At 46.5% G+C, this 27,885-nt stretch overlaps 1 protein-coding gene across 10 annotated transcripts in view; it reads left to right on the top strand.

Moving 5' to 3' along the window:
* LOC135391779 (neuron navigator 3-like) overlaps positions 1–27,885 on the top strand; it is a 340,328-nt gene that overhangs the window by 132,265 nt on the left and 180,178 nt on the right. The window lies entirely within an intron of this gene.

Below are 27,885 nucleotides of genomic sequence, written 5' to 3'. Positions count from 1 at the left end.
GATATTGTTATCTGTCCTGATTTGTTGAAAACGGCAGGCGTACGCCTTTTTTGTGGCACTTATGCTGTTCATAATTGTCACAAAAAAGGCGTACGCCTCCCGTTTTCAACAAATCAGGGCAGATAACGATATCATTCGACATGATGGTTGGCCAAGAGCGTGCTATGCGGTGAAGTTCATTTTTAAGAGTGCAGTGCAGGATGATTGGAGATATGCTGGAACTGCTTTACGTTCCGGCATTCGGTTAACTAGGTACTAATAACTGACCTTCTCATGTGTGATTACCACATACAGACATATTTAGCTTTCAGATATGTTTCGCGTGAGATGTGTTGAGATGAGGTCAGAGGGTTAGCGACGATAATAATACTCGTGTAAAGTGGGATGATGTTTTAAATGAAGTAACGTTCATTTCATTCATACACCCGACTGAGTCACGTAAACCCCGTAAAAACCTCTCGTAAGGTCCAATACCAGACATTTTGTCCGAGCTCTGTGCATGAAAAGGAAGAGGGGAGACCCTAGCACTCAGAGCTCAAGAGGGGACAGACAGCCCCCTTGCCCTCCACCTTCAGACGCCCCTCATTCCATAGCGCTGTTCCCAGTTGGCAGGTTTAAGAGAGATTACAACGGTGCTAGTGCTGGAGATACTCGTTCCAATATAACTGCGCAATAATATATATAATATATATATATATAATATAATATATAATAATTTTAATTTCATTGAGCGGAAGCGTCGCGATCAGCTGTTCAGTCAGCTGTATAAGCTTTCTAAGCGTTCTACGCATGACGGTCGCTTGCGGCAAAACTCGCTATAATTAAATTGCGCTGGTCATAGTCAACGGCAAGGGCCCCCTCAGTTGCTGTGTCTATTTATTACTACGAACGCTAACGAAAGCTGAATAAAAAAAAAAAAACTAGCACGGATAAAAATTGGTCAGATATCCGCGAACTCTTTCTATTGCGGACCGTGATTGCCTGGTGGCTTAATTGGTAATACGCTAATTAACAAAACGGAGTTAATTAACGAAATACATGAACTGTTAGTTTATTTTTTCATTCCAGCTGGTTCTCGCATTTGTCTCCTTATCTTTCCCTACGGGGAAGAGCCAGCTGCTGCGTACTCGAATGTCTGTTATCTTCAGAGAAATGTTCAGTTCTGCTATCTTTTCAATAATGATCCAGACTGCGCGACTGTTTCCTGTATAGGCGCCAGTTATATCGTTTAATGGAGGCATAATTGAGTTTTACTGCCAAGAAATGTCCAATAATGTGGAATGAATTCGAGGGAAATCCTTTTCGCTGTATTGGTGCTGCATCGGTAATTTTGGAAGAGGAGTAATTCTATTGAGTGTGTTCCTGGTTCTTTTGTTTTAACGTTACACTGTCTTACATTGGTGAAAGTAGAAGTGCTAGAATGTACATGGAGTATAAGTATGAAGTACACTATAAGAAAAAAAATCAGTAGGTTGGGCAGTAATTACAACTTCAAGTACCCTACATTGCAGTTACTCCCCATTTTAGTTCTCTGGCCTTAAAACTTACTCCCTTGCACCGCACATAGTCCCTAAACTTCCTTAAGCCCACATCATGAAACAACACAATGTAGTTAAATCAGTTTTCTTCCTACATACTAAGCAATAGTTGGTCATTCATTCTATACAAGTTGTGTCCAATGCACGCCGCCAGATTTTTTAAATTGACATATCGGTTTTCCCAAAAGCCACAGCATTTTCACGTATGCACATATCTTACGCATATAGGACTGTGGGGGCAAAGCGCGATATGCAAGTCCCCAGGAAATGGTAACAGGTGTATTTTTGTGGCTGCAATATTTTTCGTTTCTAATACCAGCCTTGCGATTTCGTTTCCGTTACTGTTTCCGGTAAAGGCTGTTATGAAGCTGCGAGGGGAGATCCCTTTCAGCCCCTCCCCCCCCCTTTTTTTTGCCTGTGTCGCTTCAGGATCACGCCTACACACGACATAAGTACTTTCGCTTCAGTGAGATCAGTGCATTCTCAGGATTTAAAAAAGTTCTGTAGAAATATATATATATATGTATATGCATATATTTTTATCCTATAGAATGCCCAACGGAAATTCCGAGTCCAGCAACTCTAGACGTTTTTTGTAACCACTGAGATGTTTTTCCCGAGGTCGTGTGCACATCTGGCGAGTTATCAGTAAGCAAACAGTACTGCCATGCAGCATTAAAATGAGAAATCGTTGGCGCGCTTCCTCGTGCTCTATTCGTGGAGTGCGTAGGCAGATATCTGTGTACGTCTATTTATATCGTGAGTTGTGCAAGCTGCAAAGAGATCATCTCCGGCCGAAAAGGATCGCTCATTTCATTGCAGGACAGCAATAGCCGTTACCCATGTTCAATACCGGCCGCGATCAATTATTTTCGTTTCCGTTTCAGTTTCCTGTTAGCGTAGAAACGTGATATGCGTTTCCGTTTGCCGTACGGTTACCAGCCGCAATTTCCATATTATGCCTTTGTCTCTCCGGTATCCGTCTCCGTTACCATTCCTCATTTAGCCACGAAAGGGCAATTGCTTGTGGCAACGCAAAGGGCTCAGGCCCGTTTTATTTTTATTTTTATTATTGTTAAAGAGCGCAGAAGCTCCACAACTTGAACCCGTGTAAGATTAGTGTAATACAAATAGCCCTACTAGCTCCATAATTTGATTTTGAATCACAAAAGGAGAATAGTACAGGTCCCCGGTAAAAACTGCTGGAATTAAATGGTAGCAGCGAAACAGATGTACTCTCAGAAAAAAAAGGTGGAGTCGTTACACCTTTCCGGAGGTAATAGTTGTCGCATATGTTGTGCCTAAAAGGTTGCAAAGTTCTACCTGCTACCTACGAATGATAGGGTTACCGCTCCTGATTCGGCGAGCGAGGGGGGGGGCGTACGCGTTTTCGTAGCAATTTAGATATATGATTATTGCTTTTGCCACCCCTTTTACACCCTTTATCAGACGCGATGTTGACCTAGGTAGTAACTATAGAAGGTGCCACCTTTTCACACCACTTTTTCTTAGAGCGCACAACGAAGAATTTCGTCGGTTGGATTTTTTTTTTTGAATTCTTATTGCGTCGCCACGAAAGCCCTTCACAACGACCATAGTCTAGCTAACCTTTCCTCTCACGACACAATAATAAACACATTCCCCGCCACCCCTCACAAAACATCACGAACGAGCGTATCACTTCACATCACCTGCATCATAAATGATGACGTCGTTCAGCACATTTCGGACGTTTTGGCGAAATGACCCCAAATGCCCCGCCGAATTCGCCCTCGTATCCCATTTTCGCTGCGAAAATTTAGAGAGCTGTGTGGAAACATAACTTTACTGACTTCTCCGCGCCTAGTCTCGGTAATTGGGAATAATTTCCGACAACGGACACTTGTCTCAGTGCAAATGTTTACAGCCATTTCAGAGACCGAGTACCAGCTTGCCCGGAGCTTACGGTAATCCATACGGGCAAGGAGGAGGAGGAGGAGGAGGAAACGCTAAGAGGCACTTGCGAATCTCGCACCATAAATAAGGCAGGCTTTGAAGACTCGTTAAGAGCGGACATTAGCGCCATAAGGCCCATAAAGCTTCACCGCTTGATGGCGCTTTCTGCGATGACTGCCGCGTTGTAACGGCACCGTATGCCAGTCGCACCTGTAAAAATTAAGGGGAAAAATGAGAAATGTAGCTCGAATTGCGCCGTGCGGGACATGTCTGGAATGTTGTATGTGCGCTCTAATTAGTATTTCGTGCTTTTTAAGCGCCGTTTCGACGTTTTGGTTGCTTGATGAGTTTCCTCGGTCCTTACTTTTTCTCGTTCCGTTCGTCCGAACATTAAAGGGGCTATGGACTCTACCAAGTGAGCCCGCCGACTGTGTCGGCTCCAAACGGCGATTTTAACTTGCTGGCTGTGACACCTTTTGTATAGATGAATCTGATAGGTCCGTATCTTCACCACACATAGCACGCTTCTAACCAACCATCATCCCCAATAACAACGTTCTCGCTCCTGATTTGTTGATAACGGGAGGAGGAGCCTATTATGGAGCATTATGGCTACAAAATAGGCTCCGCCTCCCGTCTGCAACAAATCAGGGATGAGAACGTTGTCATTCGGGATGATGGTTGGCTAGGCGCGTGTTATGCGGTGAAGTTCATTTTTAAGAATGTAAAGCAGAACGTTATACGTGTACCTCCGCGTTGGCGTCTGATTGGGTGCTATAGTTCTTCAGATGACGTAACAATGGATACAGGTATCTGGATGGCGGTGCGTCTACTCGCCGGTATCCGAAAAAAAGTGTGTTTTTGTATTAACGCTGCACACGTTATGAAGGAGAAGAATTGAACAATGGATTGTAAATAGAATTATGAAGCGTAGAAGAACACTATTACATCTATTAAACCCCTAACGAAATGCATGCAGATTGGAGTTCTTACCTCCTTTAAGGTATCTAAACGGTATCTGAAAAGGTGGCTTCCCCACGTGGAATGGTTCGATGTGAGATAGCCACCTGTACAGGCTCAAGCTTGCATTCATGATGTCTTTTGGCATTTATATTCTTCTTCTCAGGTTTATATCTGTCTATTTGTCCTTCGAAAGTAAACCATGTAGGATATTTTTTTCTTTTCACTGATATTTTTGTCAATATCACGCTCGGCAGATTGCTGCCACGTGTAGAGCTATTATTGGTAATTGCATTGATTAGTTATATTATTCTGTAAGGAATCACTAAGTTTCGCAACAGCCGTGGAATTTAGCTTCAGGAGAGAGAAGGAATCTGGTTTGGAAACATACATAGAAAGCAGGGTTTCGGAGTTGCCGTTCCGTAGTTGGAATGATGCTGGAATCATTCCAGATTTATCAGCGCCCGGAATGGAATTGCGAAAACTGTCCTAGGAACGGAATGGGAACGGAATTAGGCATTTTTTTGCAGGAATGGAATTGGAATGGAATGGTCTCGGTGCCCCGGTGGTATAGTCTTGGCTTCAACCCACTCGTTTCTGCCATAGCGCCCACACACGCATCGCACCTGCACACGGTCAAGAGCGAAATAACCTTGTCTTTGTGCTTTTTCCGTGCTGGGTAATGTCAATCTTCTCTTACTGCTATAGGCTAGCCAGTACGGTTGCAGTGTCCTTTTCTTTTATTGATGGAATGAAAGGAATAGAATGGGCTTCCTAAGCCATTCTAGGGGTGGGAATTGACGGGGTGGGAATTGACGGGGTGTGAATTGAGGGGTGGGAATTGAATGTCCCTTTCATTCCGAGGAATTGAAAGGAATGGAATTATCACACATCTATAGAAGAGACAGGGCGCTGATAAGCTAGTTCATGATCAAGGAGGTCAACCCGAGACAGGGATGAAGAGACGACACAACAAATTCTGAAACACAGCAAAAATTTTAATGTACCTATGCCCTATATATCCAAAAACCTCCGGAGAGGATGAACAGGAAGTAAGGGTGGCTTACTCACACAATTGCCACGTGCAGCAATCTCTACCGACTCCCTCAGCAACCTTCGCCAAACATTCTTTTCTTTACATTGTACCCTGCACTCTTAGAAATGAACTTCACCGCATAGCACGCACCTAGCCAACCATCGTCTTTAATGATATCGTTACCTGCCCTGATTTGTTGAAAACGGGAGGCGTACGCCTTTTCTGTGACAATTATGAACAGCATAAGTGTCACAAAAAAGGCGTACGCCTCCCGCTTTCAACAAATCAGGGCAGATAATGATATCATCAAAGATGAGGGTTGGCTAGGAGCGTGCTATGAGGTGAAGTTCATTTTTATGAGTGTGGTTTCAGGGAAAACAGGTTTACAATTGTTGAAATCCCAAAAAATTGATGAAACAATTGTTGAGAATTTGTTGTGTCGTCTCTCCATGCCTGTCTCGGGTTCACCTCCTTGATCACAAATCTCCATTCCTCGGAATGGAATTGGAAGGGAGCTTATCCGGTGAGCTTATTCCGCAACCCTGACAGAAAGTAACACTGTACCATTTTCTCAACCATACAGTGGACATTTTGGGTGGAAAATGAGACGTTGCGGCTGCTCTCTGCGGTGATGGTGGTGGTCACACGGGCCTGATTTGTACGTCAGGCCAGGAGGTCATGCTGCGTCTCCAAACTCACGCAGTATACCGTTGGTAATCGAGTAACGCTAAACGTCACATCCTTGCTCCTATAATGTAAAATGCTTTCAGGTTCAACGACTCGCATTCGTTGATCCATTTATTCTTTGTCTTTATCTTTGAACACATCGTTTCAAAATACCGTCATCTACAGTGATTACATAGCGCAGGAAACAATTAAGCTCCTCATATATCGAACGCATGTCTCATCTATCGAATTTCCGTCCATAACCAACTCAATTCCGCTTGGACTGCACGCGACGGACCGTTTTTTGATGACCCTTTCTGTCTCCTATTAAGCTATGCTTTTGTAATCTGCTACCGACTTGCGGCAACGCTGGCTGGAGGATTTCCCGAATGGCCTATTTATGGCCCTTGCATCGTCTAACGGCCGTATACCCGACGGTTGTTTTACGTCCGTGGCCCGTCCGGTTTATTACCGCTGTGCTTGTTCAGTTCAAGCTCCCGTGGCACGAAATGGTCGCCACCGTTATTTCTTTCTAGCCGTAACTAAGGCAATGCTCACGTTATTTGCTCAGATAAATCGCACGGCATTGCCCCGCTCCGTCGTACATTTGTGAAGTTGTGAGAGAGCTTCTTATACTGTCGCGTTATGGTCGTTTTGCCACGTAGAATACGCTCTCGAGCTCCTTTTGTCAAATACCAGCGTACGCCCCTATCGTGTACTCGTATACTTAGGAACTGGAATTGAACTTACACCGACTTCACATAACAAGCTAACAATTTACTTCAACAGACGTTTCGATGTGAATTCGTTTGTAGTTTATTATGTCTACAGTCTTAGAAATGTACTTCACAGCATAGCACGCTCCCAGCCAACCATCATCTGGAATGCTATCGTTATCTGCCCTGATTTGTTGAAAATGGGAGGCGTACGCCTTTTTTGTGACAATTATGAACAGCACAAGCGTCACAAAGAAGTCGTACGCCTCCCGTTTTCAACAAATCCTGCAGATAACTATATTATTCGAGATGATGGTTGAGTAAGTATAAGTGCACTCTTAGAAATGAACTTCACCACATAGCGCGCTCCTAGCCAACCATAATCTCGAATGATATCGTTACCTTCCCTGATTTGCTGAAAACGCGAGGCGTACGCCTTATTATTTTTTTTTTTTTTTACAATTATGAACAGCATAAGTGTCACAATACAGGCTCCGCCCCACGTTTTCAACAAATCATTTGCGAGAACGTTGTCATTCGGAATGATGGTTGGCTAGGAGCGTGCTATGTGGTGAAACTCATTTTTAAGAGTGCAGGGGAAATGACCTACGGACCTATGAAGGTAGTCCCCTTTACACTGACGTAAACTCTCACACACTACTTAGCAACGCTCCTGAAGGGAGATTCCTCTTTTCACATTCCGTACCACGTGAACAATCCTCAAGCTCCGCAAGAGAAGCTCCGGAGGGCCCTAGTGAACTTACTAGAACGTAATTTCCCACTCACCTTGAACGTGCTGAAAAAGACGGGCAGAGCTTAGCTACACTCTTAAAAATGAACTTCACCGCATAGCACGCTCCTAGCCAACCATTGTCTCGAATGATATCGTTATCTGCCCTGATTTGTTGAAAACACGGGGCGTACGCCTTTTCTGTGACAATTATGAACAGCATAAGTGTCACAGAAATGGCGTACGCCCCCCGTTTTCAACAAATCAGGGCAGATAACGATATCATTCGAGATAATGGTTGGCTAGGAGCGTGCTATGAGGTGAAGTTCATTTTTAAGAGTGTAGTTGCATGAGTGCTCCACATGCCCGCACAATTACTTATCACGGCTGACGTGTGCGCACAGCTCAGCCCTCGCTGCATGGAGGCAACCCATGGTCCCATAGTCGGCGTCAAAAGCTTGCCGGCACGGGCCAATCCACCCTTGGTAATTTATTTCAGCAATCAACAACGACAATTGTTTTCGCTCGGTGCCGGCCACGCCGAGTGGTTGCAGGAATCTCACCGTGGCCCATGCGACTGCGCGGAGCTCAAACGTTTGGCGCTACTCTACTCCATAGTGACAGTGGCACATGACGGCAATGTTCTGTCGACTCAGATAAGCCGCGGGATGAACAGATCTACGTGCGACATATGTGAAATCGGTGCAAAAGTCCGTGTAGTGGGACTACATCGCGAGCAAGCTTCCACTGAAGACTGGTCCGCCGAGACCTAATACGCCGCCATGCGTACTTGATTGGTGTCGCCGTGGCTCAGGGACGAGGCAGTGACGGAAGCAACTGCGCCTGCTTGAAACCTACACAGAAGTCGCTGACAGTCCAGAGGGAGACATCAGCGTCTGGTAATCGTTCTCGCACTTGCCTTCCCGCTTCAGCGCACGTGGTGAAAAGTGTTGGGGATACCTCTGCCATAGGTCGCGACTTCGATACTCCTGTGAACCATCGGATGGCGTAATCCCCCTAAAAATTTAGTGTGTTAACGTGTACGCCGTGCGCTCAGGAGGGCGCCGTGCTTCAAAATGGGAATGTGACTGCAGTGCAAGGCACTTCTCTTGTACGGCTGGCAATCCCAATTCTCCCTATAGTTGCGGGCGAGGTGCACCTGGAACCTTCTCACTCCCTCATCTGACCCACACCACAGTAAACGGTGTGCTTGCCGCGTAGTGTCTGTGCGAAGAACCGGGGAGTGGAGTTGACAAAACTGCAAGAAACCACAGGCGACTATAATGACATTCGGCAAGCAAACGGGGCCAAAAAGTGATGGGCAGGTAAACACGTATAAGTTGATGCTGAATCGCACTGCAGCGACCAAGACTTTGGGTCAGTTAACGTCAGACACTCCATCTTTGTCAAAAACAACACTAAGAATTTTGACATGACTCCTTGCGAATACGATTATGTAGGATCACAGGAATGTTGAGCATTTAAAAAAAGCGCAACACTTTTCGACCTGTTCAGTTCTGCGCCAGAAGCAGCATCATAGTCTTCAAATGCCTTCAACACGAGCTCCAGGCACCTGTCCCGCGGCAGCAAGGCAGAGATGTCGTCAGCGTATGCAGATACAGGCGGGCTAAGGTAAGGGAAGCCCAGCATAACTTTTCAGAGAAAGGGCTGATTGCAATCGCATTCAAAACGGAGGACATAGGCCACCCCTGCCATACACCACAAGTGACGTCAAAGGGACACGATAGGCCACCAGCAACGGAGACGACGCGTCACTCCTCGATACAACACCCCCACGAAACGTATACCCACGCTTCATCGGACCCATAAGTCCTCAGCCTAGAAAATAGGTACCTCTGTCGTACTCTGTCAAAAGCCTTAGGCTGGTCAAAGGATGCGACAACCGCTGGGACGTGCCCCACGTTTACCCGCTGAATGGCGTCCCGTATCACAACCTGTCAGGCGTCACGTATCGCCTGTGCAGATCTGAGGACCCTGCCAGTATGGAATATATTCTCCACGGAAGGATGTAAGAAGGCGCCGCATTCCAGCAGCGTGGATTTCAAGGTGCAGAGCAACACATTCAGAAGGAGGGCGAATGAGAGAGAGAGAGATGTGTTGGCATCGAACCAGCACGGTTCAGAAAAAATTTTCCAGGTGACATTTCGGACGTAATGGAAGATTTCAGGAAGAATCTTCCCTGGAACAGCACCGCAAGCAATACTGTCGTCACCATTCACCGTCCACCGTCACAGTCACCGTCCACCATTAGCAAACGAAAACTTTGTGTTGCTGACTGGTTAGACGAGTCACAAAATTAGTGAGCCCATCTTTCTTATCGTTTTAGCATACCACTCCCTATATCCTTAATTTACTGATTTGCTTTATTTTCCCCAATCAAGTCAACTACTCAGGCCAGTTCTAAAACTCTGCCCCGTTGCTTTATCGCTGTATCGATTATCGTGTACTTCGGAAGAGCGCCAACATTAGCGAGACTGCGAAAACTATGTATTGGCATCATCGTGGAAGACCAGCCATATTGGCTGGCTCCCTTTAACGCAACAAACGCACTAGTCTACAACCATCGCAACGCCAACACCCGAAGACGAGCTCACGGCAGGTCTGGGATTGATGTGCTAGATGCCACCTCGCAACAAACCAAAACTCACAAAACTGCGAAAACTAACAAGATTTAACCGGGGTAATCACAGAATACAAGCCTCCAGAAGACATCTCTTTAGCGGCCCTACAGAGATCCCATATCGATGGTGTCCAGTTCGTTGATGGAATCTTGCGCAGGCTGCAATACCAGCACAGCGTAAAGCTATCAGGTAGTGGTGGTGGTGGTGGTGGTGGTGGTGGTGAAAGGGCTCGCAGGTTACCATCGCACTAATATGCTATGTTATCGTCCTATGACAAGGCTATTACGCAATCGTTTCTGATGTAGAAGACAACGTACTTGGTCTCCCCCCTCCGTTCAAATCCGCGTACGCGGTGGAGGGAAGCAAAGGGGAGCTGGTCCATCATGCATGTGTTGGAGAAGGGCCCCTTCATAGCTCGGTCCGCCTCCGGGAGGGCCGTGTGTTTGAATGTACGGCCTATAAAAGGGTCGTCGGCGCAGTAACGTTTGTGGTGCTCTTCCCGCGAAAATTTTGCCCTAAAAACGTGCTTGGACAAGACGAATTCTACTTCTCCTAATACATGCCTGCTCGCCGGTGCGGCTGCAGTGGACGCCGGTGGACATAACCCGCGGTGGTCTTGGTGGTGACGAGATCGGCATGCCGTTGTTGGCCCCACTCGTGCGGGCATCGTCACGGCTGTATAGCCGACGTGAGATGTGATTATTGATATGAGCTGCGGTGTACATATGATGACGGTCAAAAGTTGTAGCTGTTGTTGTGGTCAAGAGATGTAGCCCGGTAACTGCCGGGTTTGGTCAGGGGACCCGTGAGCATAATGAAACTCCTCTCTTTCTCTTTGAGCGCGTCCAGATTCCTGGAGGAAGCAGACTACGCTGCGACTTTCGGAGTGGAACAACACTTTCGTGTGAAACAACCTCTGGAATGAAGGACATCGTACAGCGTGCAATTCCTGCAGTGTCCAAGGTATTTATCCCGGTGGCTTCCCTCAGAGCCGCGTGTGGGGAGAGATTGGCCACTGGGCTCTGCCTGACGTCTTGATGCATCACTAGACGCGACCCAAGGCAACGCCACCTCGATGGCCAGATGGCCTGCTTAATGCATCTTCTCACTCCTGCGCGGTGATACGAGTGGTGGAACAGCTTGCTGTTGTTGGCCGAGTTGAGGCGCGCTCCTTCACAGATGGATGCCACGGAACCCATGGTGGTGTGTGACGGACCGACCTAGTGGTGGACGGTTTTCTGCCGGGTAAATATGCCCTAACGAGCTCCTCACTGCAACGGCGTGAACGGACGAAAAACAAAACAAAACAACAAAGAACTGGCAGATATGATGCAAGTTATATCAAATCAACGACAGCGACAGAGCTGCCTCGGTGTCCTTTTTGGTCCTGATCGTCGCAGCTTTGGCGCGTCTCGCCCGTCCTTGTGCAGCGCGATCTGTTCGAACAACAACAACAACTACTACTTTTTTTGCAAGATGATGAATGGAGAGTTTCATCGCCAGCGTCGACGTATTCTTCAGGTGACTCTTCAGCCGTATTCTTCAGGCGTCTCTTCAGGCGTACTCTTCACCGTACGGACCGTAATGAGGCCAACGCCACAGCCAACGTTACTCTCCGAAATGATCGATCTGCGTCTTGCAACATTATTCTAATCTTCTTCTTCTGCGCATCTTCGTTTCTTCTCTTTTGCGTTTCGGCGATGCGACGTACTGGACGATATCTTCAGGAAATTGAGCATTTAACAGCTGTCGCTGTAAAAGGCTCTCCGACCCGCGCTTTCACGCCGAGCTGTTGAGCTCTTTCCTCTTTTCCGCAATATGTTTCGCGGCTGCGGTATTCCTTCATGGTTTACAGCTCACTCATTGAACAGTGAATTGTATGACCTAATGAATTACACCTGAGATTCACTAGCCGCTAGATGCCTGGGCGTTTCTCCTTTTTCTTTTTTTTCTTTGCAGTATCTGTCGCAAGGGAATGTGGGGACATCCCCGCTGTCAGTTTAATCAGGTTCTTCTCTTTGCTCTCACACTTTCACTTTCACTTTCTTCTTTGTTCTCCCGTTTCCCATTTTGATAGGACGCAGGAGGTGCCAATAAAATAAAATCAAGGTTTTAACGAAGTTTCAGCTCCACAATAGGGTGCAGGAATCACTTCTTCTTTTTCGGGTCATGGGAAATGTTTTGTTCGGTGTTTGCCATCATTAGCATGCGTTTGCGAGACGTTCTGCATCCGTGCCGTTCTTTGTCTTGGCCACCCATTGTGCATGATGTGGGACCGAAAGCCCAAGGCATTGAGCCATGCGTTGCTTCGTTTATTTTCACTTTCTTCGAGGGAATTAAAGGTTGCCCTGTGATATTGCTCGGCGTGGCATTTTCTTTGTAGCAAAAGAGGCCTGCTTCCGATAAGGTTCTCATTATTATGAGCAGAGCTTCGTAACTTTGCTTTACTTCGGAGCTCGTATTTTCGCTGTGTCTGTATATACAGCAGGTCTGCTTTGATCGTTAATATTAACGCTACGAGTGAACGAGATTACGTGTTTAATGAATTAAGTGTCCACTTATAGGAACAGATTACAGGAGCGCCGATACAAAAATTCAGGATGTCGTTGTACACATGCAGCGTACGTCACGGCGTGACGCGGAGGTGACCAGTGCGCGAATCCCGACACCAGCTGTGGTTTGTAGCTGTTTTTCCCGGGGTTTTCTCAGGGGCTCCATAGCAAATGTCAATACAGCTCGCGGTGAAGTCTGCCTTAGACGCATGATAACCTTATAGCGACGTCCCGCCATGTCTGGCAGGCAGACCGGTGTGTAAGCAAGAGGACACCAGCGACCTATCAACCCTGTGGCACCCACACTCTAAGAAAAAAAGGAGTAAAACGGGGAGTAATTGCAGCTGCTACTCCCCTAGTCTGCAATTACTCCCCATTTTAGTCCCCTCACCCAACATTTAGTCCCGACATTTACTCCCCAGGACTGCAAATTGTCACTAAACTTTGCGAATGGTCTCCTGAATGCGACAGTCTACGTAAATATGTGCCCTTGGTCAATTTGAACGACATAAGGCTGTATAACTCAGACAACGTAGCAATTTTCCAGACACACAGAGTAAGAAACAGGTAGCGCATCTTTCTTCGCAAATTGTGCCCTAGTATGGCGCAAGATTTTATATCACTCGATATATCACGGTTGACGGTTTACTTCAAAGTATTTTCATGCATGCGCACCAATTATGTACCTGGGACTCTTACAACAGCGCGTGAAATCTGGTCTTCACTCTGTGACATTCATTTACTCCCGTGCATTTACTCCCGAAAGGGACTATTTTTTGTGGCAATGCAATTACTCCCCAAAAGGAGTAAAAGTACTCCTTTTTTTCTTAGAGTGCACAGGGCACAAAAAGTACGGTAAGCGCTGTTGCCAGATAAATACCGAGTATTCTGGAGGATGCCCAATTTTGCCTAATATCAGGTTTATTTTACATTTGATCTCATCCACCAACTTGCATGCATTTATGCTGGATGCGATGTGATGTGATACAAAAAGAAAAGAAAAAAACGCACTTACGCTATCCTACCAAATTCCGTCGCTTTATGCACACTTCTTTATTGATTCATTCGTTCATTCATTAACCTCCCCAACCCCAAGCGAACTCTGTGGAGTCAACTTCAATTATTTGCCCTTGTTTTTTGTGTTTGTTTGTTTGTTTATTTCAAGAGTACCCCCTAACAGCCAAGGCCTAAGTGTATGGAGCACTCTGCATGATAAAATAACAAGCAGCGACGAATAGGAATACAGAGAAAAGTGACAAGGCTATTCATTCTAGCACTGAACCTAAAGTCTCGCACCATCGCAAATAAGTCAACATCCTGGTCATCAATTCTGTTAAATATAAGTTTCGATCTGACTACAGGCGAGATCAAATAATTTACCAGATAGTTGGTTCACATAAAAAAAAAAACTGTAGTTCTACGGTTCCTGGTGCATGGAATCGCACAGTGAAGATCCGAACACTCAATGTACCCTGCTGTTGTTGTTTGTTTGTTTGTTTGTTTTTGTTTGCGCCTATACGGCATTGTTGGCTGTTTCTATGATTTCTTTATGTGCGAATACCAACGACTCCCCTTTACCACTTCCTTAAATAATTGCAACACCATACCACAAAATAGTGTCGCCGCCACTTCTCTTTACTTTTGTGTTCCATTGCATCGGTCGATTAATCAGTTACATGCTCTATATAACGTAAAAGGGGGGCATCAATATACAATACATGTTATTAACGTTATCAACCGACTAAGCAATTAGCGCTGGCGTGAAGGGCACCGTTTTAAGGGGAGTACCCTGTGCACACAATAAAAATATTCCACCGCAGAATGGAATCCGGAAGAAAAGCAGATTACGGAAGAGGGCGGAGAAGTCACAGAAAATGCCGCGTGCCTCACAGTCTGAACCTATTTAATAGGAAATAGTATAGAATATAATAATAATTAAGAGTTTACGTCGCGACACAACCGAGATCACGAGCGACGCCACAGCAGTCGGTCTGTGGATTGCTTTTCCCCACCTGAGGGTTCTTTAACGTGCAATCAAAGCTGATCACACGGCACCCCGTATTTAACGTCCCTCGCGGAAGACGGCGTGTCTAAGTAACTTGCACCCTGCCACCAAGTTGCTGGCGTCCTCGGCCGGATTCGAACACGCGATCTCGGGATCAGAAGGCGAACACGCTGCCGACTGAGCCACCGAGGCCGGTTGAAATAGAACAAGAAAGAATTCCGAAGGGAATATCTAGAGACGCCAAGGGAACAAATGTCAATTCTTGTTTGTCATGGCTGGCGCTCACGGCAAGTTGCCGAAAGGATCATGATCGAGCGGCATCCTAACCCCCGTAAAAGCTCGCAGCGTTCTTCAAAGCACATCTGCGAGACGTCCAGCCAGAGAATCGTCTAAATGACCTCCTCTACATTTGTCGCTACATCGCAGACGAGCACGGTGGCAACCGCTTTGACAAATCGTCCAGCAGAATGGCGCATGAGGTGACACTCTAGTTGATTGCAGAAGCCAATGATGGATGGCAGTGACTCCACCGCAAATGCTCTCCGAGAGGCTTGCACGTGCGTCTTAGCGTCGGGCGCGAAACGATAACGCTACGCGACACATCGTTAACTTGGTAGGGGACCCGATGTATTGCCGCCTGGAAGTGACTGTGATTGCGTTTAACCGATGGTGTTTCCTCTGTGCAGAACGCAATGAATGGGAGTGCTGTTGTGTGTAAGCTTCAGCTTCATTGCGCGTTTTCGCTTCGTGGGGAGGAGCTGACTGACCAGGAAAAATGGCCATGTAATTTTGTGTTTTGTTGATTAATCCTTTGTCTTAACACCCGTGAAAGGCGCGCTAAGGTGCAAAACTATGAATGCGATTGAGATTTTATGTTGAAAGGTGCCGTTACCTTGAGACCAACACAAAGGGAACGAGATTCATCGTTCGTGATTTATGATCGATAGAAAAAAAAAAACGCAATGTACGTTTTCCCCTCTCCTTCCCAAGAAGCGCGACAATGCGGAGAGGCCTCAGATTGGTCTGCTCAAACGAACCCCCGCGATGATTGGACAAATCATTTGGGAGATCAATGCGAGTCCGCTCAGCATTCTCGGCCTCCGTGAGAAGGAAGAGGGAAAGCATAAATTGCGTTTTATTTATTTGTTTTTTTCTATCGATCATAAATCACGACCGACGTAACGAATGAATTCCGTTCCTTTTGAGTTGGTCTCTAGGTAACGGCATCTTTTATCCCGCGTGGAGAAATTACAGCGGCTGCGACATTCCGCTCCAAGATATGCCGGATAACTACAAAAGATGCATTCCAAGTTTTACACAAAAAATGGTTAACCCGTGTAGAACATCAGCATCGCGAATATCGAACCTCATCTGACTCTGACGTCATTGCAGCCGCCTTCGCCATTCAAACAATACGTGGAGGGGTCACGTGCCTACGACTACCAATGGGAACGGCCATAGCTTCGCTGCTCTGACGTCAGAGCTTCATGCGGACGCATGTCCAAGCGTCCGTACCTCGCCACTTACGAAGCGGAGGGAAGCAACTCTTTTTCGTCAATACTCTCGCGTGCAGTACAACGCGTACGTCATGTAATCAACCACATGCATCAAAGTGTGACCCCTTTAGTATTAACCCTGTACCTCCGCACCTAAAGAGGAGTAGGTCCGTCCACGCTAGCGTTAACTCCTATCCCTTGCCAGTCGCTCCAATGCTTCAAGGACACCCAGGCGCACATGGTTGCCCGATTTCGCTTTAGGGATAACAGACATTAAAGAAATCCTGCCTTTAGAAGCCTCAGGTGAGATGTAATGTGAGATAAGATGAGGATATCAACACAAATTGCATCGTAGGTGTTGACATGGGCGCTCCTCTGAGATCCGTCTGTCCATCCCAAAGTCACGTTGTTGTTCTCAGACTGGGCGTCACGTAAGCTTAGTCGACAATCCTCTTATAATCTCGCTATGGCGGGTAATCCCTCGGAGAATTAGTGCGGATTAGTCATTGCCATGTCTAAAGTGATCTGCGAGGTAAGTGATCGGTCGGGAAGGTGCGGAACCCGGGAAGCCTCGCCGATGTATGTCTGCCCTTGACAACACCAAGCTGTAGTAGATTATTTGGGTTCATATAGAATCGATGGAGCTATTGATAGACGTTACATTTTTTAATTTTCTACTACTAGCTTCGAGTAGCAAATAAATAAATAAATAAATAAATAAAACAACACACTCTAAAAGCAGCGCGAAGACACTGCGCCTGTGCTAGAAATTTCGTGGTCGGCACACTACTTGCCGCGATGTAGGGTGACGCGGCAAGCTGTTGCAGCCAATAGGACCAAGCGTAGGGGGTGCTCGAACGTGCTGTTCTCAGGTTCAGCACGGGTGTAGTAAGCGTGCCGGGCAAACTTCAGGGGAAAGTGAGTCTACGTCCGTCTGGAAAGTCTACCGAGAAACCCAGGGATGACATCAGATAGCGGTACTGATATAAGATCCCGCCATCATAACCTTAGCATGACCTTAGCACGTCTTTAGCATGTCCATACAGCTTTCCAATTCTGCGATGTCCCAACTGTGAATGCATGGAGTGTGTAGGAACTCTAGGAAGTAGTGCTCCGTGCGCGATAGTTATTGAAGGCCTACTTCTTCAAAATCGATATCTGTGCTGTCTGATATTTCGTTTCGGGTTTGCTCAAGCTTTTCTCACTTTTATCATTCGCACATGCGAAAAAGATGACGGCAGAGACATTCCGCCTACCAGCAAAAAAAAAAAAAAAAATAGGAAGAAATAGAAAAGGGGGCTACTCGCAAACGTTGCGGGTAGGACGAGGATTTGATTAGGGACATTACAATAATAAAATCAGATAAGAAGAATTGCAGTTTTGTAACACAGTTTCTAACGATTTTATATGTATGTAATCAATTGTGCTTCGTGCACAAATATCTAGGTCATATTTAACCACAGAATCGAAAGTGCTCGAACAGGAGCCGTTCTGTATATATGCTTAGCTGTAATATTAAATTTATGACTCACAGAAGCTGATGTTTCTGCTACTAGGTGAAACTATGCACGATGTTTCATACCGGTCGAGGACTTATCCGACAATATTTTGTAACTGCAGATTAAACTTGCTGAGGAGGAAGGGGTGGTGGGGCTGCTTGCCGTATTCGGCCACGCTCAGACATGCAACGTCACGACTGTCCAGGGCCGAGTTCATAGGGAACTCTGCAGACATTTGTCTTAAAACTTCTGACGAAAACCCAGGGAAAATACCCAGACTTGGCGGCCCGATTCGAACCAGGGTCACGTCCAAATCTCGGCGTGGAACGCCGTCAGCTGAGGAGAAGGTCTCCGATATGGTCTCTCAACTCACACCAGTCTTTTTTTTTCTTCTTCTTATTCTTCTTTTTCTGCGTTCATATCGGTGAGACCACGTATCGTTAGGCGCGCTGAAACTCCGTAACGTAAACGTTGTTGCTTCTTGGGGGAATCTTCTCTTTCTTCTTTTCGATGCTAGCTTACTCTGACAGAAAGGGTCAAATTACTGTGAAAGGGTAGAGGGAGTTTTCTTGGCGTAGCAGAAAAGTATTTTTCCTGGGATCTATACTAACAATATTCTCCCGCTCTTCGCCGGGGCATGGTCTGAAAAATTACCATCGTCCGACACGACGCTCCATCCGATCGCTAATACGATTAAATATCCAAAGGACCAGAGTCACGTTCGAGCAAACCAGGTCTACAATTATTCCCACGAAGCTTCCTTCATCGAACTCTCTCTCTCTTGACGAAAACACTCCGAGAAAATTAAAGTATGCTACTTGGAGCTCATCCACATCATAGGTCACGTCCTTCCCCATGTGCTCCCAATGGGTTCCACGACATAAAGTTCCTTAACGATCACGACATTCCACTTACCATGATTATTTTCACTTTGCAGGTCTTATAGCTAGCATTACGCTGTATACCGTCAAGCGCCAGCAAGACTTCCGCACGTCATTTACTGGTCTTTTATCTCAGTTCTTTTTGTGACGCGTCATTCTTTTCGAGACCAGTGACAGGCGTCGTTCTATGACGTCTGTATATATTTGTATCTGCACGGATCTTTCATTCAGTGACAGCTTCAAAAGCACTGTGAAGTCACGCGCCTAACAATGATTGTTTCGCTTTCTTTTTTCTTTCGCTCCTTCTATTAAAGTTTCAGTCTCTATAAAGTCTTGCCGAGAGGAGGAAAGAGAGAGAGAGAGAGACAGTGAAGCGTTGGAATCTGCAGCAAATTTTTATGCCCGCATAAATTTTTGATCGTCTCCGCTCAGTCGTACAGCGCGCCTTACCCTTTTTATTTTATTACCTCTTTCCTCATTTTTTGTTTCGCTTTGTCGCATGGAAGAAACGTGCAATGTGAAAAGTTCGAACCGATGTCAAGAATTTTAGTCATTTTCGCCGACGGGACAGTTTCTTTTTCTTTTTTTTTCCGTCATGAGTGTTTTGCTTCCTCATTTTTTGTTCGGGTTGTGTTCCTTACTAGAAGACATAGTTGGGAGTTAGTATATACTTCTTTCTCTCCTTTTTTCCCTGTTCAGCGTCTCGGTATTGTGAAGGCCTTTATGGTTTTGTTGCCGATGTTATTGCCGTGTACTCGAGTGGTAGATGGAAATATTGCCCGCGAGGTTGTTTCGCGTCCTTTTCTCTATATAGGAATGTTATAAATCACGGCGTAGTAGTCGCTCGGGAGTTTTCGGTACAGGGGAACGAAAAGGAGGATGGTTGGGAAGTGTTCCGATGTGGTGTGTATTGTAGGATGCGAAGTGTGTGAGGACGAGACCGTTGCGAACATGAGTTCATTGTTTTTGAGTGCGACGCGCATTTTGAAAAGCTGCAAGTGATTCTCACACTTTTCCTACTGTAATGGTCATCACAAAACCCGAAGGAAATAGGTATGGTAGCAACGCCTTTCTTTTCAATTCCACGTGCCTTGTACAGCGCTATCTGGGTATGCCAAGACTTGGAGGTAACCCAGGTTCGAAATCCGGCAATCAGATTCGAACCTGTGTTCAGGTTCTGTGTGTCGTGGGGAATGAGCAAGCTGACAGCGCCGCAGAAGCAGCTCTCTCATCTAGGAGATGAACGAGTATTGTCCTGCTGAGAGGAGACCGTCATTCCGTTCATCGACGTCTAGTCCTCTGGCTTCCAGCCAGTTGACAGCTGTCATTCTCCTCCCATCTATGCTTGCCAGAGTTGATCCAACGCTGGCTTTTCGGATTCCACGGAACACCTCCCGTCGAACCGCTGCATTAATTCGTCGAATGCGACTCAATGTGGCTTTCACAGCTCAGTGGCGTTACCGCTTGCGACAAGTTGACTCTCCTAGATGGCGTCACTGCGGCGATCAGAAAGACATCGAGCGCATCTTTCTCAATTGCCCACACTACCAAGTATTGCCCGTGTACCGCACTATCAAGTATCGCCCCTGGCGACGAAACCCAGTTGGATATTTCCACTTTAACGTTACATCCTCAGTTAATTTTAATTCGCTTCGTGGAACTTTATTTCATAATTATTAGGATTATAATAATTCGGGTACTGCAGTACCCGAATTGTTACCATAAGCTATTTTCGTTTCTGTTTCATGCATTCCGAGTGTGCGATATCCGTTCGTGTTTCTGTTGCCTGCTATTTATTTATTTATTTATTTATTTATTTATTTATTTACCCTCAGGGTTCTTCATTACAGAGGGGAGTGGGTAATATATTGAAAATAGACCTACACATATGGTTATACAAAAAACAAGAACAAGAAATGCAGTTGATCAAAATGCAGGTTTCATAGACAAATAAGCACATATATCAAAACAGGTATCAAATACTATATTCGCTAAGTGCATTGTTGAAATGAGTGATAGAGCTGATGTTGGAAACAGAAGAAGGAAGGTGGTTCCACCTACGTGCTGTGCGCGGAATAAACGAATCAGCCAGTGTGTTAGTTGCAGCTATGGGAACAAACACTTTGTGAGAATGATCTACTCGCAAGGATATAATGTGCAGAGGAAAGAAGTTCGTTTTTTAGCGACATGTTGTGATAATAAATTTTATGAAACAGAGAAATGCTAGAAGAGTCGCGTCGGGACTGTAATGATTGTAATGATAAATGATTCTTCATTAGTGTCACGCTGGATGTTCGATGGTAGTTGCAGAGAATGAATCGCGCGGCTCGGTTCTGCACTTGCTCCAATGCGTTAATCAGGGTACGATTACTAGGGCTCCATACAGCTATGTTTCTATATCCATATGCTATATTTCTGGTATAATACAGTTTCCGTTTCTATTTTTATTTATTTATTTATTTATGCTCGTTACGCGACATCGCCTTGCGGCATAGAGTAGCGGGGGTACAACACGAAGAAAAAGTGAAAATGTACATATCATTGCGAGTATCACTGCACTAGACAATGATAATAATCGTCCCTATCAGACTATAAGTAGTTACATAACAGAGAAGGCATGTCATGCGCCTCAATGCTGGAACACCTAACCAAAATCGATTAACTTCACTGTCAAAACCTAACCAGATCGATTAATTTCACTGCCAATACAGCTTCCATAAGCCCAATCAGTAGTCATTACGTTACTGGAAGTAAAATCTCTCTTTCTTGCAAGAGTTACCCGTTTCTGTTACTTTTCCCTGCCCATGACTGCACGCTTTGTCTTTTTTGTCTCACTCCCTCATGTTCACATTGGAACGTGGCCGTCTCTGCGGAGAGGTTTAGCTTGTGAGCAGCGATTCACGGTGTTTCGCTTTCACTTTACGGCGGAGTTTCACTTTCACCGCCGTGAAAATAGTCCACGGCAGTGAACATACTTTATTTCGCTCTTTTCTTCACCGATGATCTATCGTTCTCTCTTCTTTCTGGCGCATTTTACCATACCACACATTATACACTACCGCCGTTATAACCCTTACAACGCGTGTCGTCAAATCGTTAAATTGAATACATACACGACCTCTGACATACTCGGAGAGTCGGGAATCTGACTCTGTTTACGTCAGAAGTCTGGCAACGTTTGCAAAAGGAGAAACCATGTGGGAAAACGCACACCGTTTTTCACCCTGGACAGAAAGCTCTTTCAACCCAGACGCCGCTTCTACAACCCCCGTTGTTGTGTAGTACGCGATTCCTTCCTGTGTACGGTAAATTTCACTAACGCTGTCGAGGCTCAGAGTTTTCTCCTGTGGGACTTCGCTATTCAAACGCGTCTGCTTTGAGAGAATCCATCGGTTGATTTCTCCATTCAAGTCGAACGAGCGAAGCGCGTTTAAATTTTAATGAATGCTTTACAGTGGAACGGCAACATCTGAAGTTCCACAGCGAACGAAGTTCGTATACACTTCTTGCTTTCTTCGCGCAGTGTACTAGATATTTACGTCTTTAATTTTATGAGGTCGGAAGGCACGCAGAAACAGAGAGAGGGAGAATTTGTGAGAGGGTACTTGGTTCAAGAAGAAGTGGACTTTGATGTTGCGTGGACGTTACATTCCGTTTGTGCGTCTGTCGTATGTGAAGTCTTATGAGAGGCTTTTAGCCCAGGGTGACGCTGGAAAGCGTAAAGCGTCGCTTTTGTATATTCGTTTTTGATGACGCTCAGAGAGGACAGTGTAGTTTCTTCTTTCTTTATCTCTCCCTCTCGCGCTATTTACGTCCCGCAAGTTTGCGATTGGGACGTCCATGTGTGTCCCCAAGCAGCACAATGTACTGAAAGTCGAGTGCAGTCGGGGTGGACGGGTAGTTGGAAGGCCTTGAACAGACCCGTGAAACTAAAGGACATTGATTAGCCGTGTACCGTCTACCCCCATTGCACTCGACTTTTAGTACATTGTGCTGCTTGGGTCCCTGCAGATTTGGTGCCTTCTGCTGCTTTCCTGTTCCGTAATTCGACCTCCTAGTTCGTTTTGCAACTAGTTGTCCAGATAGGTATGACACAGATATATGATAAGTAATGTTACTGGTTCCCGGATTTATAAAAAAAAAGGAACGAACAATATACTTCGTGAAAAGTTAAAGATATTCGTATTTATCGCAAAAACTCCGCTTTGGGGGATTCTAGTAGCCGAGAACCTTGCAAGAAAAGCCATGCCCTACTGACTGCTGAAGTTCGTTTCCTTTTTCGTCCCGAGTTTTCTATACACCGCTCGTTACCAGCCCGCCGCGAGAAGGAACGCTGGTTTTCTACTCAAATGTACTGCGCACGCAGAGTTTGACTCAACAATGCATGAAGCATCCGTGCGACGCCAGGGAGCTTAATCGCTTCATCGTCGTTACGGTCGTACGGTCGTTACGAGCTAACGAGTGGCGGGAAATTCGAAAAGGTGCCGGGAAATTCAAAACGATGTGCACGTGACACATTGTGCGTGACGTATACCACGCCCTTCACCTTATCGCGCGAAGAGCACGAGTGTTATCACGTGCCCTTCTCGTGAGTGCCCCGCCCCTCGTTTGCTCGTTACGCGTGCGAGCGATTAAGCGGTTACGTGGCGTAGCGGTTGAGATGATCGCATTCCGCGGCGAGACTGGGAGGTGAAGCGGGTTCGAATCCCGACATCGGCTGTGCTGCCTTGGGTTTTCTCTGGGTTTTCCGGCAGAATTTCCGGACGAATGTCGGCACGGTATCCCCCTTGAAGCCGGCCCAGGACTCACACTAACCCCCCTGTCCCCCCCACTCCTTCCAAACTGTCCTCTCTCCATCTGTCCACATCTGTACACCACCCCTGTCCCCCACTCCTTCCTGCTGTTCTCTCTCCATCTGTCCACGTCTGTACGCCGCTCATAGCCACAGTTGCTTCGCGGTGCTAACATGGAATTTAAAAAAAACACATCTGTACACAGCTCACGATCAAAGTTGCTTCGCGGCACTAATACGAAATTCAAAAGATTTTTTTTTTTTTTTTTTTCGTGCGCGAGCTTTATCCTTACTCAGAGGCACCTCGACATTACATTCACTGAACAGGACACCTATTAAGTGACTCTACTAGACATGAAGGCTTGGGATGTTTCTACAGGTTGCGGCACTCAAGTGTGCCATATTTCCGTCACTTCATCAGAAAAGAAGATAAAGTCCAACTCGCCTGAAATTTTGCACAGTGAGAACCATTTTTCCTGAAGACATCTTTTTCTTTCTTTTTTTTTTTTTTTTGTTGCATTCCTTGCGGACGTCATCTGTTCGCGCACACAGGAGCTAAAAATTGTTCGCACTTTTGATCCCATGCATTTTCTTTGGCCTATTCCCAGTTATTTTGGGGACACTTTTTTGGGGGAACCGCGTTTCACAACGAGTTTCGCCACATCACACACGGAATGTCCGAATTTGGAGAGATTCAGACCGGCAGGTGATCGTGATAGAGATGTGTCCTTGTCTACAAGTTCTGTAACGCATGTAACGTTAAGTGTCATGTAAGTTGTGATTTCTATGCGTTACGTTGCGTCCTGCTTCTAAATGTGAGGCATGTTGGCAGCATAGCGGCCTTGTTCGTTCGTTGCACTAATGACGGAATCCGCGCATGGATCATCAACCGCGACGGACGCATGTACTAGTTTTGCCGTGCATCACTTGGCGCTACTCCTGCACTTGACGTTGACCCAATTACGTTTTTTTGTGTGTGTGTGTGGTGTATTTTTATTTTATTTTATTTTTTCTGAGTAACTGGCGCAAAATTCGGGAACGACTGTGTTGCAGCTTCATACAGGACAGCGTCGCAGTTGTAGATTGCGTCCGCGGAAACAAGCGCACATGGCGCAAACGACACGACATTGTACCGGTTCCTTCGCATTGTACGAGTAAACGAGTTGATAGTGGAGCTAGTCTGTCTGTCTGTCTGTGTGTATGTGTGTGTGTCGATTTTCTACGGCATATGCTACTGTGACTCCTACACTTACATGAATGATTTGAGTTTGAATATGCTGGGTGCGTGACGTAACACTGACCAGAATTTTTATAAAAACGCTATGAGAGCAGCACAGATATTGTTTCTGCAGTTGAGTTCTTGCGGCCATAGGCGGACATCCTCTCGAAGAAAGTGTGCAACTACAAGATGACTACTTAACTAAAAATCATTCATTAACTTTTTAAATATGAGATTTCGGGCAAAAGCGAGATGGCAGATCGAGAGACTATCCTTGTTGCAAGCCATTTCACGTTTAACAAATCCCGCAACACGCACGTGCGGTAAGATATCCATCCCCGAATTTTTATATGCAAATGAGCCGCAAGCGAAACAGCGACGACCGGGAACGCGGGAAATGTAGCCAACACCTCTTGTCTCTTGTGCGCTCTTTCATTGACGTCATACCCTTATCCACAGCAGGCCTTCCTGTGTGACGCTATGTCACTTGGGGCGCAGGCCTTCTGCTATCTATAGGAGGTGTAGGTACAGGGCTCATTTCACGCACGAGCACCACGTGATTTAGAGCGGTGGAGCTAATTGGGAGTAGGTGCCGCTCAGCTGGCCAGATAAACCGCTTTCCGGTTCAGATAAGCCCGCCGTCGGCGAGGATGATGCGCTTCTCAGGCGCACATTCAAGAGTGTGGGTCTTCGCGAGCTTTTTCGCGATTCCGAAGTTCGCGATCTCGGGAAACGAGGCACTAACAGTTGCCGCTGTAAAAGTGCGAACTTGCGCGAAGCACGGAGAGCCGTGCCCTCTGTGACCCCACCTTGATAGCGTTTTAAATACGGTCGTTGGCCTTCGCCGCTGTTGAAGTAACGATGGTTCGTCTCTCGACTCGACGAACGGAGGAAGTATTTGAAGGCTGTCCAACATCGTCCGCGGCGGTTTACCCAAAGACTTGAAGGCGGGGGGAGCTTTGACAAATAACCCCGTCGGACTACGATCAAGTGACGACGTCGAAGCGTGTCGTGGCGAACTTTGGCGGGCGGCGCGAAACGCGGCGGCGGCTGACTGAAGTTTGCGTCGGACTGTAAATCAGCCTTAAGTTTTAGGGCATCGTACGCTATTGTACTTGCGTACTCTCGAAGGGAGACGGGCAACGGGCGAGAAGGGAGACGGCCGTTTCCAGCTTGTTTGCTCGCATCGGCACACCGTATAGTACGTTTTAGTCCGTTTAGTACGTTTGAATTGCAAACTGTTGGATGGGACATGCGCAATGTCTGGGGCGCAATGGAACGTTTTGGTCTTTTTTGTATTGTTGACTCTATGAGATGCCCAACAAGCTTTTAGAAAAAACATATTGCCGGGAACAGCACGGCAAACCACAAGCTACACTCTTAAAAATGAACTTCACCGCCGGTCCTAGCCAACCATTATCTCGAATGATATCATTATCTGGCCTGATTTGTTGAAAACGGGGGGCGTACGCCTTTTCTGTGACAATTATGAACAGTAGAAGTGTCACAGAAAAGGCGTACGCCTCCCGTTTTCAACAAATCAGGGCAGACAACGATATCATTCGAGATGATGGTTGGCTAGGAGCGTGCTATGCGGTGAAGTTCATTTTTAAGAGTGTGCAAGTGTATTATCATCAAGTAGGAGAACTGCCTATGGAGGTAGCCCCTTTTACACAGACTCTATGTTACATACCAGATAACAACGCTCTCAAGATGAGATTGCTGTTTGTACGTGCCATACCATGTGAACAATCCTTGCTTCCAAATCAATTGCTGGTAGCCCAAATATTTGCGCCACCCTACTCCAAAGTAAAAGCGGAATATGTCACCGCAAAAAAAAAAAAAAAAAATGTTCTGCGGTCTCGACATGTCACAAGACAGACAACTGTCCGTACGATATATAACAAAACAAAAAAAGGTGCGGATGTTCATGGACTGGGAGCACGTCATGGGCCAGTTTCCACTGTAGACTAGCGCGCCGTGCATCAAGCCAGCTGGCAGCGATACGCCGCCTGGCGTATTTCGTTGGTGCTGCTCGCTTTGCGGGACCCGATAGTCCCGCAAGGATATCGATCCTCCCCAACGTTCCAGGTAGGACAGGCCTTCCAATCTTGCATTCAAGAGAGCTCTTCTTGGAGTGTCTTGACTACGAGACACCTTGCCCTCTGTACAAGTAGCAAGATGGGAGTCTCTCGGCGACTCTGAACAAGAGCTTGGCACCTGGCGAGCCACAAGACTGATGATCCGCATGTGGTTAGCAGGACTCGCATGCGACCGTCGGGCGAACGCAGACGAGGAAAGGTTTCACGAAAATCTACGGGGCACCGAATGCGTGTGGACCTTCGTAGATTCTGCCGAAAAGCTTTGGCTACACGACAGTCATAGACGACATGCTCGTTCGACTCGGGGTGTCTGCAAAAGGGGCACGTAGAGTGGGGTACGATTCCCCAATGTCCCAGTGGGTCACGGGTAGGCTGAACTTTCCGGGCGACCCTCCAGAGTATCTCCTGAAGGTCGCCAGGCAGCCAGGACGGAACGAAAGTAGGCCACCGAATTTGCGCACCTCGTATAGCGCGACGGGAGGGTCCAGCTGTGGAAGGTACAAGAGTGGCCATACGGAGCGGTGGTGCTATTCCGGGGTCGACTGTGGGAATTGCAACGCAGACTTGTTGAAAGAATCGCACTATTTTTGCTTGGAACCTTCCAAGTACCTCAGCGCTTGAACTGTTGTTCAGCTGGGCATCAGGCTCGAGGTGGCGACGAAGGGGGCCTAGCCAATATATTAGAAGTGCCTGTGCAAGGGTGTGCTCCGATGACAAAATGCGCATTAAAGTACGTGTCACGCTCCTTGAACGGCACGTAGTTCACGTACCAGGGACCGTATTTTCTATTTGGGAGGTAAAGTGGAAACACATGTATCCCGTCCATACCTTCCTTGACACCTTTGCAGCCCCACGGCTATGGAACATGTGTTTTCCCTTAAAAGACACCCAGGTTGTAAGTTTATGGCATTCGTCGGCATGGATCCGTCAAAGGGGCATATGTGCACCCCGACCGACGCATTGTGTGCGACTAGTTAGGGAAGAGGGACGAAAGAGACAAGGCGACGGAATTTAGCCAGAGTAAGTAGTTGGTATTGGGCCACCTCCTTGAACGGTCAGCTTTGAGCCGCGTATCGGGCGCAGCGACAAAGTTGGCATCAGCATTGGGTTGATGTG

The sequence above is a fragment of the Ornithodoros turicata genome, chromosome 4, assembly GCF_037126465.1.
Source record: "Ornithodoros turicata isolate Travis chromosome 4, ASM3712646v1, whole genome shotgun sequence".
NCBI lineage: Eukaryota > Metazoa > Arthropoda > Arachnida > Ixodida > Argasidae > Ornithodoros > Ornithodoros turicata.
This window is presented reverse-complemented; position numbering and strand designations above follow the sequence as displayed.